Raw genomic sequence first — 16641 nt, 5'->3', positions numbered from 1 at the left:
AGCAGATGTTGGCATTTCCACTTTACAGATAAGGAAACGGAGGCTGGAAGAGACAGCCACTTGCAAAAGGATTCAAAGATGGGCAGTGGAGGAGGAGATTGGAACAGATTTTCTCCATTGTCACAGCCTTAGTGATTTTCCTGTGTTCGCACAGGTGAGGCTTCTGCCGCATTCTGTCTATCATGCCTCTAAAGCCCTCTTTTTTTTTTTTTCCTAGGGATCTGACAATCTCAGGGGCAAATCATCGTGGTTAGGGTAGGAACAATTGTGTGAGCATATATTTGGGGGACACTTCATAAATGACCTTATTTTGCTTCATCCCTGTAAAGCAGGTGCTATCGTTATCCCCACTTTACAGATAAGAAAATTAAGACCTTAAGTGTCAACTCCAATGTCACACAGCTACAAGGTGATGAGCTAGGATTCAAAGAAGGCTTGCCTGGGTTCAAAGCCCACTCCTGCCAAGGCCAGCTGACAGGGACTGGACTCTGGTAGGCCTCTGCAGGCCTCCCTGCACCCTACTTCTGTGTGAGGTCCAGCCTCACAACAAGGTTGCTACTGCCTTCTTGCTACTGGACTCTTACTGCTGTACGGCACCTACCCAGGGGACCAACCTGCCAGCTCCACCTGAACTGAGCGGGTCCATCTGCCCCTCTGTTGCTGGGCTTGATAGTGCTGGCCACCCTGGCACCCAAGTTAGTTTCCTCCCCCCATCAACCCTGCCCTTGAGTGTCCACGGAGGCCCTCAGGTAGTTCCTACCACCACTCTCAAGCTGGATGGGCTGCGAGTCCTGCTCTGAGGCCCACAGCCTCAGGTGGTTTCCACTCCTCTGCCTGGCTTCCTGGGCTTCACAGAGCTCCCCCACTTCTATCTGCCAGTGGCAGCCTCTTCCCACGCCCTGGGACCCTCCTTCTGAGTCCAGTCCCTGTTTCCTGGCCAAGCCTTGCTGACTGCCTACTTGGCGTTGGGACTTGTACCTCTTGCTGGCCCCCAGCTCTTTGCTGACTTGCAGGTGCCTGCAGTCTGCCCCATTCTGCCATTTGATGTCTGCATTCACTCCTGCCCCTCGTCTTCTCTGACCCCTGAGCAGCACCTGCTTCTAAGCCTCAGCGTATCCTCTTAAGCCACATGTCCTGCCTCAAGACCTTTGCCCAATCTCCCCCAACTTTGAAGGGACATTATCCTGCCAATTCCCTCAACATCTCTCAAATGGGACTTTGCTCCACCCAGAGCAGAATCAATCAACCAGGTATGTGCTAGGAGTCCTATATAAGACCTTGTGTAGGGTGCTGACAGCTCCTGCTGCCCTCTGCTCCCCAGCCTGAACATCTCTCTCCTTCTTTGCCATTTCTGCTGTTTCCTGGATTTCTTCTATGGCAGCAGACCCCACATCCCACTCCTTCCTTCACCAAAGGCCTCATACACTTTGAAGCCTACTCAGAGGATTCTAAATCAGGGCTTCCCTCTGTTCTCTTTTGAGTGGGCTGCTGGGGATTGAACACAGGGGTGCTTTACCACTGAGCTACATCCCTGGCCCTTTTTCTTTTTTATTTTGAGACAGGGTCTCACAAAACTGCTGAGGCTGGCCTCCAATTTGAGATCATACTTCCTCAGCCTCCTAGTGGCTGGGATGATAGGCAGGTGCCACTGCGCTCTGCTTCCTTATGTTCTTTGCACACAAAAGAAAGCATACTGTTTGTGGGACACACGGAGGCCAGTGAGGGGTGCACTGCTGGCAGCCTGAGAGGGACCAGGGAAGGGCTCCAGGGCTGAAGGAATGGACCAGTTCTCTGCTCACTTGGAGCCCATTATGTTGAGACCTGTTCTGTAAGCCCTGGCAATAAAAATGGCAATAGCTTCCTTTTATTGAATGAGTCAGTTGGGCCGGGTGGTGTTGGGCACTCTACTTACGTTTTCTCTGGTCTTCTAAGGCAGGTCATCAATAGCCCCATTTTACAGATGAGAACCAAGGCTCAGAGGCAGTCAGCAGCACGTCCAAGACTTCATTCTCTTGGAACTTTTAATGTGCTTAGAAAGCAGAGTCGGTGCCACATCATTTCCCCTCCACGTACCCATCTCACAACAGCGCAGAGGCTCTCAGAGAGCAGAGCCAGGCCTGCTTCCTGTCTTCTCCCCATTCTGTCTGGCTCACTTAGGTGTGCTGGGGTCTCCCGTTCTCTGAGTTCTCTGGGAAATCCTAGCCTCACCTCCTACTCCAACCAGTAAACCCAATACTTCTTCCTAGAAGGCCAGACCCTTTAAGTCAGGAGGGTGTTTAGAAAGAGGAAATGAGCTGCCACCCAACTGCTTAGTGACTGCGGCCTTGAGGGGCAAGTGGTTTCAAGTCAAAGGCCCAGGAGTCCCTCTCTTTCTGCTCCTCAGCCAGGATCCTGCCCACACTCAGGTCCCAGCCATGGTCTCAGGGTATCTTTCCCACTCCATGGATTGAGAAATCTCCTGTATCTCTGCTAAGATGACCCTACCTTTATACCCAGCTCTTGTGACCCCTCGTGGCAATCCTTGTGAGAGACAGGGTCAGGGAATTGAAAAGAGGTTGCCTCACAACAGACCCTGTTGCCTCCATTCCATCATGTGTGACGTGGAATGGAAGATAAATGTGACTAGGGACCACCTGGCAATTGCTCTCTGTTACTTGATGGTGAAGACAAAGTCAGAAGGCCTTTCCCACACGGCCACACAGGGAGAAGGGGCAGCAGCAGCCCTCAAAGCCCGGCTCTGCTGACTCCACAGCCAGTGCTCCTCCCACAGTGGCCCGACTCTCTACTGCAAAGAGCTCAGCTCGGTGCTCTTTAGCCAAGAAAAAAGCCTGGCTGCTCCTGGGCCGGGTAGGCCCAGTGGGGTTAACCGAGAACAGCCCTCCTCCCTGTCTTCCCCACTTCTTCTGAGGGAAGGAGTGAGCTCTCTGCCATCTACGTATTCAGCTGAGTTATATTTTGCATAAAGTAAACTTAGCAAACAGAGAACACAAGGAGAATATATTTGGCTTTGAAGCGTCAGTGCTCTGACAGGCATTTCCTATTAGCTATCTCTGAGCCGACCAGCCCGGCTGGGTTTTGCTTAAGTGGCATAATTCTCCTGCAGTGGAGACAGCTCATTTATTAGTCATTCCAGAAGCCAGATACAAAATATCCTTCCCTAAGCCAACTCCACCAACCAGCTCCGCAGCCGGGTGGAACAATGAAACTGCAGGGCTTACTGGCCTGGCCAAGGTCAGCTTGGAGCCACCTGTCTGCCAGGCTTAGGAGGAGAGCTTGCACTTGAGCCTTTCCTCTCCCTCCGGAGCAGGAAGAACATGGCTCCCTCCCCTGGGCAGAGGTTGGAGGAGCCTTGGGGAGGGTGGGCTCCTTCCCACTGTGCTACCAAGTCCTGAGCCCTGGGTGGTGGAGTGCTCTGCTTTGTTTTGGTTGTTTTTCTAGCTGGAAGCTAAGGTCCTGGTTCTAAGAGGAAACACAGGAATGTGTCCCTTCCTGCTTTGGGTCTCTCAGCAGAACTCAGCCCTTCCTTGATTGGCATCCTGCACTTTATCTCCTTTAATCCCTGCGGGGTGAGGGCTGATGTCCCCATTTTACAGATGAGGAAACTGGAGCTCTGAGAGGTAAAACAGTTGGCCAAAGGCCACCCAACAAACGTCCAGCCAGGCTCCAAAATGCACCTTCTGTTCTCTCTGTCAGGAGCCTCTTTCAGATGATTAGCTAAGATTAAAGATGAGAATGTACAGGGAAGGAAGGTCTCCCTTTTTCCAACTTTGTAAAAATTAAAAATGCCACCGGTATTTCAGGTCCCCAGAGCAGGGGACACTGAGAAGCCAGCCAGGGAAAGCCATGCTGTTCTGAAAGGAAGCCAGAACAGGCCCTGGTGTGGAGTGCAGGGGAGGCCAGCACTGTTCTGATAGCAACAGAGATTGGTTCAGGAGAGCCAGGAGCAGGGGCCAGAAGAGGGCTAGGGACGGGTTTGCTGTGGTTTCCCCAAGTGGGCCAGGGGCCAGAACCTGACCCAGCAGCCGCCCTGGCGTAAAGGCTCCATAATGCCCAGTCAGGAACACCTGAGGAGCATGGAGAAGGCTCCCTGCAGAGGCAGAGCTGGCAGTTGGTGGCCACAGCTTGCAGTGTCAGCCTCACCGGGTGGGGTGGGGTTGATTAGCATTCCAGTTGGACAATCACAGTCACAGCTGCCTGGACCCATGAGGAGCAGGGAGAGAGACAGGCCTGATCAGAAGTGGAACTAGGTAAGGGAGGAATGAGAATCTCAGGCTCCTTCCAAAGCAGACATCTACTTCAAAGCTTGGAGTGCTGCCCTCTCTTGGCCCGTCATTCAGGCCTGCCTCAGGGTAGGCTCAACTTACCTCTGTTGCACTGTCTCCCATCCCCCACCCCATCCCCCACCCCCAACCCTCCAAATCCCAAACCCCAACGCCCCCTTCAGGCCTCCACACTACACAAAGCGCTTTCATTCTACCAGCTCTTCCTTTGATATTTTCTCTGCATTTACTTCCTCTCTCTTTAACACCATCCAGCAAACTCCTATTCACCCCTCAAAACCCTACTTACATATCACTGTATCTAGAAGCCTTCTCCACCTCCTCAGGGCATTTACTTCTATACTCCTTACCCTTTGTCTATAACTCCAGTAAATGATTGATCCTCATGTATTGTTAAGGGTCCTGTGCTAATTTATCTCTGAATTCTCAGGGCCTAATGGAGCTCCCAGCATGTAGAAAGTACCAGATCAATTGTGAAAGCCCATGCAGCCTGAGTAGTCATGAATTTGAGAACCTATTAAAAAAAAAAAAAAAAAAAAGAACCATACCTCAGACCAGGAAGAAAATAAAGAGTTGATCTAAGTGACTCGGTTCTCTGATGTTTGAGCCCCTCGTTTGTACTTGCAGTCTGAGGAAACGTATAGAAACCACCTAGTTTAGTAACTAGCACATAGTAAGCAGTCAACGGCTGGTAGCAGGTTTTATTGCTGCCATTTCCCAGGGAATAAAAATGGACATAGATGGACACCCAGAAAGAACACTGACGCCACTGTCAGAGCTGTGGCTCCACCTCTGTGACTTTGGACAAGTCCTTTCAGTCTCTCAAGCCTTCGTTGCCTCGACTGTAGAGTCTGAGATGCAGCTGGATGTCCTGTCATCGGTCCCTGCCGTTGGTCAGCCTCCTCACTGACCCTCCTCAAAGACCCCAGGTCATGCCTTCCCTGTGTGACCTCTGATCAGAAACCAGGGACCAACGCTGACCGGACCGGCCCTCCTGGGGGTGTGCTCTTTCCCAGGCAGGGCCCATCCTCCAGGAGGCAGAAACTCCTTGCTAAACTCTTGGCCAGTCACACCCGCTTTGCCATCCCCAGGAACACGGGCCACGATCTGTCATGGAGCTTGTGGCAAAATCCCTCTTCCTCCCCAAACCTGGCTATGATGAGCTGTGTCCTCACCACGAAACTGCAGGGGCGTGTGCGGGTGAGTCACAGTTGTTCAAATCACACAGAGTGCTGCGTGGCGGGGGGCAGGGCAGGGGTTGGTGGCTGTCAGAAGCACCCCCACCCCCAGCAGTGGGTGAGACTTCAGGACCCAGGTATTTGGAGAAGGAGTTTAAGAACACCCCTAAGGCCACCCAGACTCCAGGGTCCCCCTTAGGCCAAACCACTGCGATCAGAGCCTGTCCCTCAGCCCATCTCTCTGCCCCAGCCCACCACTCTCCGCCCAGGAGGGTCACCACAGGGACAGACCCAGGCCGACCTCTCTCTCGCTCCTGCCCCCCACCCCCTCCTGGCCTCCTAGGCTACTCAGAGGAATTGGTCCAGGAGCGAACCTCACAATCATCGGAATCTCAGCCCCTGTCTCAGAGCTGGGCACTCGGGTCCCCAAAGTCCTCCTGATACACTCTTCCCACCCTGCAGTGGGGACCCTGCGCGTCCATCAGGAGCTGAGAAAGGCGGAGTCTCCTAGGTGGAGGAATCCTAGCAAGCGGGCAAGTCCCAGCAGGCCGACCAGGGGCCGCGGCGTGCAGACAGTGAATCACCTGGGTCCCCGCTGCCTACTGGACAGAGCAAATAATGACAATAATAACAGAGATCCCTGGTGCTGTTATTAACTCCCACCTTTTGCCTCCCAGGACTGTATCTCCTTCATCTCTCTGACAGCCCTCAGGGCTAGGGAGGGGCCAAGGGTAGAGATTTTGTTGCCTCGTCTTAAATGGGGGGCGGGGTGGGGGGTTGAGGCCAAAGTTAGTTTCCACTGAATGCAGGCAGTCCTGAGAAAAAGACTTTCCCTCCTAATGTTACCCCAATGTGGGGAGTCCCAAGACCCCCAATTAGTGGTCCTCCTCACTGTGCCACAGTTGTAGGCCCAAGAGTGGGAAAGAACACAAATTTCTTGACTTCTCACAGCCTCTAACTTTTACTTCCAGTGGTTCTATGGGATAGATATGATTATCATCCCCACTTTATGGATGAAGAATCTGAATTTCAGAGAACTTAGGTAACTTTCCCAAGGTCACACAGTAAAGGAGTGGCCGAGGCAGGATTAGAACCCGGGATGATTGGATGACACCCACTTCACCTCCCCTGCAGCTAGACCATCTGCAAAGCCAGGATCCCAGGGTCTCCCTATGGCTCCCTGGGCCTTTGAGCCTGGCCTTTCTCCACTGCCTTCCCCTCCTGGCTCACTATCTCAAGATTAGGGCTCTCTTCCCAGGGTTCCCTGAGGCCAGCTTTCATTTTCATCTTTTGGCAGCCGTGGAAAAGTAGACTCGACACTTTAATTTTGGGGTCTTGGTAATTATCTGGCATCCACCACCCACTCAACTCTACCCACTAGTTATTATAATAACAACAATAATAATTTAGAGAGGCAGTGACGGGAATCACAGTGTTCTCGGATCCCCCATCAGGGGCTGGACGGACATAGATAGTCTCACCCTTTCTTCTTCTATCAAAACCTTGTCAGATCGGGGAGTGAGGAAGACCGGATTCTATTCAGTTCTGACAAGGGTGTCATACATTATAAGCCTGAATGAGCTCCTAAGTCCCCTGTGCCTTCATTTTCCCCTCTGCAGAATGGAGATAAAGATCCTGCAAGATGATGTACTCTAAGCTTCTCGGAAGGAACAAGGCGAGATTTCCTTCTGAGCATCACAGGCCTACATTCTCTATGGACAATGCCCTGGGGCCCGAAGCCCAAATGACACACCATCTCCCCGCTCCCCCGGCTTCTGGCTGCCGGGCCTCTTTCACAAGAAGCCTTGCTGACTGTGGCCCTTGGGAAGGAAGGAGGCCACTGGGGCCCGGTGGGCTCGGGCACAGTGAGACTGTCAACTCTTCCAGCCCTCATCCTCGGCCCCACCAAGGCCCTGGAGCTAGAGAAAGCAGAACCATTGCCTGAGTGCAATAAATGCTTTTATTAGTCCTTTTATTAATGATGGTTGGTATTTGTCGAGAGGCTGGGACAATAGTTATTCCGGTAAAAGGAGATTAATCTCCCTGGGACAAGCCCCACATACCCAACATGCCCTGGCCCCCACCTCCCCCCATATTCCAATGCAGCGAGTCCCCCGGCCTCCTAGCAACTCCAGGAAGAGAGAGAAGAAGGCCGGGAGGTGGGGATAATCTGGTGTCATTAAACACACAGGCTTTTAGAGGTTACCCTACAGCCGCAGCGGGAAGGTTTTCATTCCCCCTGAGAGCTTGGGGAGCCTGTGTGATTTTTGCATTTTCTCTCTTCATTTCTTGCTGTCCCTGGGCTCGTGGCTATTTTACAGCCAGAGCTAGTAGGGATGAGTTGATAAAGAAGGAAGAACTCCTTGAAACATTTGTTAAGCCACTTGAGCCTGTTTCTGTGCTTTGTTTTCAGCCATTTTCATGGCTGTTCTATGTAACACTTATCATGAGCCACCAGTGTTCCCAGAGCTTCTCAAATACTTTATTATTTTTTAAAATCCTCATAGCATCTCTATGAGGTAGACAATATAATTGTCCTTATTGTATAGATGAGGAAAATGAAGACCGGAGAGGTTAAGTGACTTGCCCGAGGCTACACAGCTAATAAGTAACAGAGCCAGGTTTGGACTCAGTAGTTGTCTCTAGGGGCTGCTCTTTATCTGAAATTTTAAAGCCAAGTCTGAAAAGAACTAGGAAACATTGCCAAAATTCAGCAGTTTTATTGTTTTACCAAAGAGAATTGGCCATTCTCCTGTGGGGGAGAGATAATCTATTATAATAGAGGGCCCCAGAATCAGAGGATCTCCAAGTCGCAAGGGTCCCTAAAAGTCCTCTGACCAAAGCCTCTAATAAATGAAAAAATCCCCTCTATAGCATCCCTGATGTGTGGTCCTCCAGTTTTTGCCTGAATATCTCCAGTGACAGGGAACTCCAATACAACAGATCATCCCAGCTTTGGTATGTTCTCACTGTTAGCAAAGATAATCTGTGCCGAGCAAAAAGCAGAAGAGGGCCCAGTTGGCCCATGCCGTGATAAAGCCACTTGGGAGGCTGAGGCAAGAGGATCACAAGTTCAAGGCCAGCCTGGGCAACTTAGGGAGATCCTGTCTCAAAATAAAATAATAAAGGGGCTAGGGACATAGCTTAGTGATGGAGCACCCTGGGTTCAATCCTCAGTTCAGAAGAAGCAGCAGCAGGGGAAGGGGAAGAAGAGAAAAAATGTCTTTCTCAGACTGGACTGAAATTTTGCTCCCTGTAACTTATTCTCAGGGACCTACTTGGCCCTGTAGAGTTGGGCAGGGTCTTTATCCCGTTTGTATAGGAAAGCCCTTCAAGGACTTAAAAATACCTTTCATATCCCCCTTAAGTCTCTTTCTTTGGTGCCGGGGGTGGGGGGGGGGGGGTGGGGGGGGGTGTCTGCACTTGTTATGATTTCCAGATACTCGGTCTTCCTGCTTCCAGCTCCTCTGACACACGGTAGTTGCTGGGTGGTGTAAGGAGACGCACAGCAGGGCGGGTCCGCAACACTGGAGCGACACCTCCTTGTGTGCTCAATGCTTCCAATGATGCAGCCTAGACACCCCCATATATGCTGAGGGTCGCATCGTGCACTGGACTCACGATGAGACATTAGTCATAGCCCCTTTCCCTTCACCTTCCAAGTCCTGAATTCTCGCAGCTGTACTATTTTGGGTTTCTAAGCCCAAGATGAAAGGACTTCACATTTATCACCAATAAATTTCATCTCATTAAATTCAGTTCCTTGTGCCGACCTATCAAGGTTGACTTAGAGTCATTCTTTTTCCCTGTTTAGTGTCCCCATTCTTTTTCCCTATTTAGTGTTTCCCTATTTTGTGTTTCTATCATCTGAAATGTTATTTATTTAGTTATTTACAATTGCAGCGCCAGGGATCCAACCCAGGGCCTCACACATGCAAGGCAAGGGCTCTCCCACTGAATCACCCCCCTCAAAGCATCTGAAATTTGGATAAATATGCCATCCGTGGTTTCCATTCCAGTTATCATTCATGGTTTTTAAAGCTGAATAGGGAATTTTCCAAGGTTGGGGAAGATGAGACAAAGCTAGAGTGACTTGGAAAGGAAGCTTTCTGCTTGGATCGATGGGAGCATCAGGTACCGTTGCTTGCTGGGGTAACCAGGTAAAGACTCGCACAGCATCACGTGTGCGTCACAGCCTGTGGCCCATGACGAGGCAGGAAGGCAAATACTGATAGCGGCTGGGTTCACAGAGCCAATTGTTTCCTATATACCCTCTGCCACACTTACTGCTGGTGTGAAAGGAAGGAGGTCATAAAATAGGACAAAGACCCATTGTAAGGAGATCAACAGGACTCCTGGATCAGAACAATCCAGGTGATCACTGGGAGCATTGAGACATCCAGAAGTGAAAAATGAAGACACTCTTGGAGCAAAGACTCAGCCAACAGAAAAAGGCTGTGGCCCTTCAGCACTTGAGCTGACTTTTTTGAATAGTTTTCTCAGATTGAACCTCCTTCCCTTCTGTGGCTCCTTATAGGTCACATCTGAAAGCCCAAAGAATCAGGCTGAAGCCACATCACTGGAGTTCACAGTAGGGGTTTCGGTTTATCCCAAAAGTCTGGGAAATCAATTGAAGGTTGCTCTTGCTCCCATTGTTCCCAGCACAGCATATTTTGATCTTTCTAATATGCACCCAAGTTGTTCTCTTTGTCCATTCTGACCCCCTCTTTCTATTCTCCAGTCCCCCGTTGTTCTCCTCGCCGTCCCCCAGTGCCCAGGCTCCAGGCCAGGCCTCTCAATGCCATGGGAGGTATTGTTCCAGGCACCCGAGCTGGGTGCAGCCCCAAAGTCTGAGGTAGATTTCGGTGCTTGGGGAGGGCCCCAAAATTCTTGGAGGCCGAGACTATGGAATTTCTAAGACAGTTGTAAAGCAGAAGAGGGCCCAGTTGTCAAGTCCAGGAAGGATGAACTGGGAGACAGCTGGGAACCCGTGTCTGGGGCAGAACAGAGCAGTGGATGCCCAGCTTGTGAGCACGCAGGGCTTTGTATGTGGATCCTCGGGCCACAAGCAGAGGCCGGCTTCCAGGGGCTAAGGGCCAAGCCTGTGGAGAAGGTCCCAGCTCTATGACTCCCTGGCTCCACACTTGAGTCTTGAGGCCACCTTCTTTTCTTTCTTACTCCCATGACACATCAGGACCTGCTTCATCACTCTGCTGAACTTGAGGCACACGACCCAGTCTGCATTCAGTAGGGCCACTCAAAGGTCCTGTGACATTCCTGTCACCTGCCAGAGCTCAATAGTGCCCCACTAGGTGGCCTCCTCATCTGGGCTCCCTGCTCAGCAAGGGGTGCTGGACACACTGAGCATTTGGCACTGTGCCCAGGAAGATCTGAGCTCAGACAAACAGAAATAGGGCAACCTCAGAAGGATGGAAACCACTTATCTGCACACAGCCAACACTTCCATTAATTTAGTAAATTGAGACCCTGTCTGGTGACGTCATCATATGCATTAAAGAATCTCATAGACCCTTAAAATTCACCCCACTGAATCCTTCACTTTACATTTTATTTTTAAGTCACATCAATCTGGTCTCTGGAAGACCACAGGTAAGCATTAATTAAAGGTCATAGGCCTTATTTATTGATTGATTTAGTGGTGCTAGGGATTGAACCCAGGGCCTTGTGCATGCGAGGCAAGCACTCTACCGACTGAGCTACAGCCCCAGCCCGTAAGCCTTATTTTTAATTACTGTTTTCTATTATTAAGCCAATTCTTCTTTGCCCAGGGTCTGATTCTCTCAGGCCTAGGCTTGTAGGTGCGTGTGAATTTGCAGAGTTGAATTATTGTCGTTATATTATAATCTAGTCCCTCAATTTCCTACATATTTTTCCTTCCAGATTTCTACTAATTCAAAGTGGATGAAAACCCTAAATCCAAGGTGGGAAAAACCAAATGAGAAGGGGATTTGAGTCACTGAAGGATTCTCTGTTGCCTGGTGAGCTGATCCCCAGGTAGGAGGCAGATGGCGTCCCCCACTCCACTGTCTGGTCACTGCTCTCAGCTGGCTGGGGAAGGAGTGGGAAATGGGGAGACAGACAGATAAACACATTGGCTCCACCCAAATGACTCAAATGAAGGCGTCTCAGTGTCTTCATGTTTTCCTGAAACTCAAAGCCTGAACATACAAGAGATCCGTCCAGCTGCCTGCGCTCGGATGGGAACTTCATAAATCTCCAGGAAGCCTCTGACCCCTTCCCTTTTCACTTTGGCTCTGGTTCCTTCTTTGCTGAGGGTCCCCATTTGTCAGAGCTGAAGGGAATTGCATCAGTGTTGAATCAGACAAAACAAAAATAAGTGGACAGCCTTCCTTGGGAAGGAAACGAGTAATGCTGGATTCTTTCTTTCTTTCTTTCTTCCTTCCTTCCTTCCTTCCTTCCTTCCTTCCTTCCTTCCTTCCTTCCTTCTTTCTTCCTTCCTTCCTTCCTTCCTTCCTTCCTTCCTTCTTTCTTTCTTTCTTTCTTTCTTTCTTTCTTTCTTTTTTTTACCACCCCTGACTTATAAGACAGCCCATGGTGTCTTATAAGTCAACATTGCAACATTGAAAGGGAGCAGCAGTTTAGATATTGAGTGGGACAGGGGGTAGGTAGGAAGGCCAGGCTGTGGTACTCCCTCTCCCACGGCAGGTGAGACGTGGACCCAGAGCTGCCTGGTCTCTGCAGGTTGCACATGTGTGCACTGTGGGCAAAGTTGGCTATGTCAGAGAGGTGTCAGGATAAGAAAAGAAAAGGTGGACAAAGAAAAACCAGGAATGATTCTAGGCAGTAATAATTACCATGAAGGATATCACAAGAACCATACATTGAGTTCCTCTTTGCTGTGTATGTTGATTGACTTCTACTCTGGGTAGGGTATGTTCTAGACTCTCAGGATACAGCAGGAAATGGAACTAAGCCTCTGCCTTCATGGAGCTTATGTTCTGGTATAATGTAGGTCAGGCATGTTATGTATGTCATCTCTTTTATTAAAATTGTTAGACAGTTACTGCTACCTCTGCGGGACAGATGGTGAAACTGAGATACAAAGAAGGTTTAATAATCTGGTCAAGTCTCATAGACTGGTCAGCTCTAGACCCAGAAACAAAGAGAATTAATTTCTCAGAGCCCCCCCCAAACCCCTACCCTGCCTGTAGTGGAGCCAAGATTTGAACTCAGGTCTGTCTGATTCTAGAGCCCCTGCTCTGGGCCGCTATAACATGATATTGCCTATGGGTCTATGCATACACTAGCAGGAGCACCCTGAAGGAGCTGGCTTGGGTATTTAAAGGGATGAGCACTAATAAGACCACAGAGGGAATCCTTGAGAGGATCAGGACATCCCACTTCCTCTGTGACTCAAGCCCATGGGCCAAGTTCTATAGTAGAGAGGTTCTGTTCTGCATCTCTCTCTCTCTCTCCCCACCGCCCCCCCCGCATTCTTCTCTTTATGCTTTTTTATTTTTCACATCCTGAGCTAAGACCCCACCAGCTTTGTCTTACTTATTATAACTTCTCTTTGAAACTCAATGTATCCATGAATTTAAAAAAAAGAGGTATTTGAACATGCCCATTAAAATTTCTTAAAAATTTTAAAGGGGGAACTTGGATTAGTTGGTCTCTGAAATCCCTCTAGCTCTAGAATTCTTCAATTAAGGGAACAGTCTGCCGTGTTCTGTCCCACCCTCTGCCTACTGAGGGCTTCTTCTTGAGATCGCTGGAAGCCCTGCAGATGTTGAGAAGGAGGCAAACACCTTGAGTAGCGTTCCCACACTGGCTCTGAAGGACTCCTTTGCAGGGATGAAATGAGAATTTCATTTTTAAGAGCCTGAGAGAAGTGGCTCTCAGATGGACCCCTGGCCAGCAAAGGAAGGGCAGAAAAGGGGGAGAGTCTACTGGGGGTCCACAGGGACTCAGTCCAGGCACTTGCCTTTCTTCTTGGAGGTACAGGGTCGACCAATCCCAGAATCATTATAGCAAAAAGGCTGAGGTCAAGAAAGGTGGAAGGCAGCTGGGCCTATCTGGGGCCCTAGACTCAGCCAGGAGGGCAGACTGTACCCAGGACTCTGGGAGAGTCTAACTAGAATGTTCCTGGGAGGAGGAAAACATTGCCCAATGGTGATGTGTGACAGAACAAGGTGAGACAGGTCCCAGCTTTTCGCCTTGACCCTGGTTCACCTCTCCTGCCTCGTGGCCGGCCTGACCGGTCAACCGCTCTAATGTGATCTTTGTCAATTGGAAAAGTGCGTCGCCTGGATGACCCAGCAGCTCAATGCAGCCGGAGTCCCCCTGATACGCTTAGTCAACTTATTATGTTACACAGGAAAAATCAAGATGGAATATTAATTCCACACACCTCTCTCTTCAGCCTGGGGAACCTGCCTTCCTGGGTTTCTCTTTTCAAAGGCTGAAATAGATATGGAGATTTTGTGCTTAATTAAAGGAGAAGGACACTCACTTCAAGTCTTTTCAAAACCATTTTGGTTCTGTGCTCACTGGAGCCAGAGAAGAGCTAATCACCAGCTGGCACAAAAGGTGTTAACTCGCAATCTCTGGTCAACTCTAGACATCAGACTCAGAAACAAAGAGAATTAATTTCGCAGAGCCCCCCAAGCCCCCACCCTGCTTGAAAGCTGAGAGCCTACGTATTGACTCGCCAGGTATTAAAAAGTTTGCTCTGAGAGGTCACCTGCTATGCAGAACACCAGGTGCCAGAGCTCAGCAGCAGGACAGATTATCTTATCAGCCAGGCTGATAAAACCCATGAAAGTCTGGCCATAAGGAACAAATATTTATAAGCCGGACACCTTTCAGCCCATAGCAGATTAGGCACAGAATGCGAGCAAGGGCAGAGGGCCGCATTAGCCATCGACTTTGGGCATTGGAGCCTGGTTCCGGTTCAGAAGCTCCCTGGGCTTCTCTGGTCTCATTAAGAACATGTGTGCATGTTGAACTGTTAAAGGAGGCATTTTCCCATCCATCACCTCACATGACCTGGGTATAGCCCTGTGAGGAGAGAGCTATTTTTAGCCTTATTTTATAGTTGAAGAGACTGAAGTTCAGAGAGGTTAAGTGACTTGCCCATTTGCTCAGCTAGGAAGTGGTACCTGAACTCAAGGCTTCAGATTCAGGAAACTCTGTGCTTTCCACAGGCCAGTGGAAAAATGGTGGCCTTTACTGGATCTCACTTGGTTGTCCTTTTAGTCTACAGCTCCCTAGAGGTCCCCCAGCTTTGCTCCCCAATCCCCTAGGCCAAGTCTTGCTCTTGGCAGATGAGGGCAGATCAATACCTTATAGAGAGATAAAAAGAGATAGTGGACCCACAGGGATGGCAGAGAGCAGCTATAAGATAGCCCTTGAGCCCAAATACTTATATCCCTGGAGTCTCTTCTTGATGCTTGGAATTCATTCCTTTGGGTACTCAAGTGATTCTCCTTGGGAAGGCAAATAAATGCACAGGCATGAGTGAGATGCTCTTTGTGCCAGGGATGGGTGGGCCAATTGCTTTCCTCTTACCCTCCCTCCTCAGGGGGCCTGGGTCCTCTCCCCTGTAGAAAAACTCACACTAGATGTTCCTCAAGGTCCCTTCTGCTCTGACCTTTTAGGCAAAGTCTCCTGGAACTCAGAGCCCTAAGCCCTTCTCTTTTATTTCTTAGCAAGGAGGAGCCAGGGTCCTGGAGGAGGCCACTTCTGTGCCTTGAGGAGAGGCAGTGAGTAGCTGGGGTGGGGAGGCATCCTGTGCAGGGCCTGGAGGTGACGGGGAAATGCTGAGCCTAAGCAATTATGGGCAAGTCACTGTGACCAAAGCTGAGAGTACAAGAGGGTAAGAGGTGAGGCTCCAGAGATAAGCAGGAGCCAGATCCCAAAAAGCCTCATAAGGCCACGTCAAGGAGCTCAGGATTTCTCCTGAACACAAAAGGGAGCCAAAAAGGAGTTCAAGTGAGGGTGTGGCATGACAATATTTGTGCTTCAGAATGTTCTCTCTAGAGCATGTATGGAAAATGGTGGGGGTGGGGGAGCGGAGAAGAGAAGGTGGTGTGTGAGAGAGAGAGAGTCCAAGTAGACTTACTTCTGTTTTCAGCTCCCTTCCCCTGACCTAGCCTTGTTTGGTCATGAGCCCTACATTTGCAAGAACCATGAAAATAGCTACCATTTATAGATGTTTACTTTGTACCAGGGGCAGTGTGGGATGCTATTCACGCTTCATCTCATTGAAGCCCCATCAGAACCCCATGAAGTAGGGTTCTGTTTTACAGATGAGAAAACTAGGCTCAGAGAGGCAGGTCACGCAGCTGGCCAGGAGTAGCACCAGGACCCAGTCCGAGGTGTGGCTCATTCCAATGCTCCTGCACTTAACCACAAGCTGTCCTGCTCCCTGAGATGGCCATCCCTGCCTGCACGGTCTGTGCTCTCCAATGTGGAATGAAGCCCCGTTGGTCAGCTTCCTGCATCAGGGCAGAATGAGAACAACTGTAGTTGGCCTACATGTCATGTGCTGGGTCCCCTTTAAGCAACCTGCAGGTGTCTGGGGAGGGTGAGAGGCTTTTGGGAATGTCTGGGTTCTTAGGGGCTGGTTCACCTCTGCCTGACTGAGATGAGATGGAGCTGGGTCTGTGATGTACTTGGTACTTGACTTGCCCCCACCCTCCTCTCCTGTGGAGGGGCCTCTCAGATGATCCTTAGGGCTTCAAGAGCCATTTCTCAATCCAAGGGGAAACCCAAAACCACACTTTCCAGAAGTGGGAAGACCCATTGTCTCCTTTATACCCAGACTTTCCTAAAGGGGTGTCTGGGTGAGGAAAGCTGGGGGGACCTAGGTGGTTAGAGGAAGAACCGTGCGGCCTGAAAGCTGGGGTTGGGGAAGAGGAAATATTTTCATTCCTGATCCCCCTAAATTTTGGAGACCCTCAATTGGAGCAGTGAAATTCATTCACTCTGGCCAAGTGTTAAGGAGCCAGGGAGGCTACATTGCTGAGAGTCAAAGTCTAGGCTTCTGAACTGGACACTACCATAAAGAACTGGGTAGGCTTGAAAAGCTCCTCCTCCTATTCCCACACCTCAGCTTCTCCTCTGATTGAAGTGAGCCCAACTGCCCTCTTTCCTGGCTAGCAGCTGCAGAGCGCTGTCCAGCCATCAAGGTCCGTCCA

Source organism: Marmota monax, unplaced genomic scaffold (assembly GCF_021218885.2).
Source record: "Marmota monax isolate L192 unplaced genomic scaffold, Marmota_monax_Labrador192_F-V1.1 WCK01_AAM20220418_F8-fsc00100, whole genome shotgun sequence".
NCBI lineage: Eukaryota > Metazoa > Chordata > Mammalia > Rodentia > Sciuridae > Marmota > Marmota monax.
The sequence above is the reverse complement of the archived record's forward strand: the minus strand, read 5'-3'. Positions refer to the sequence as shown.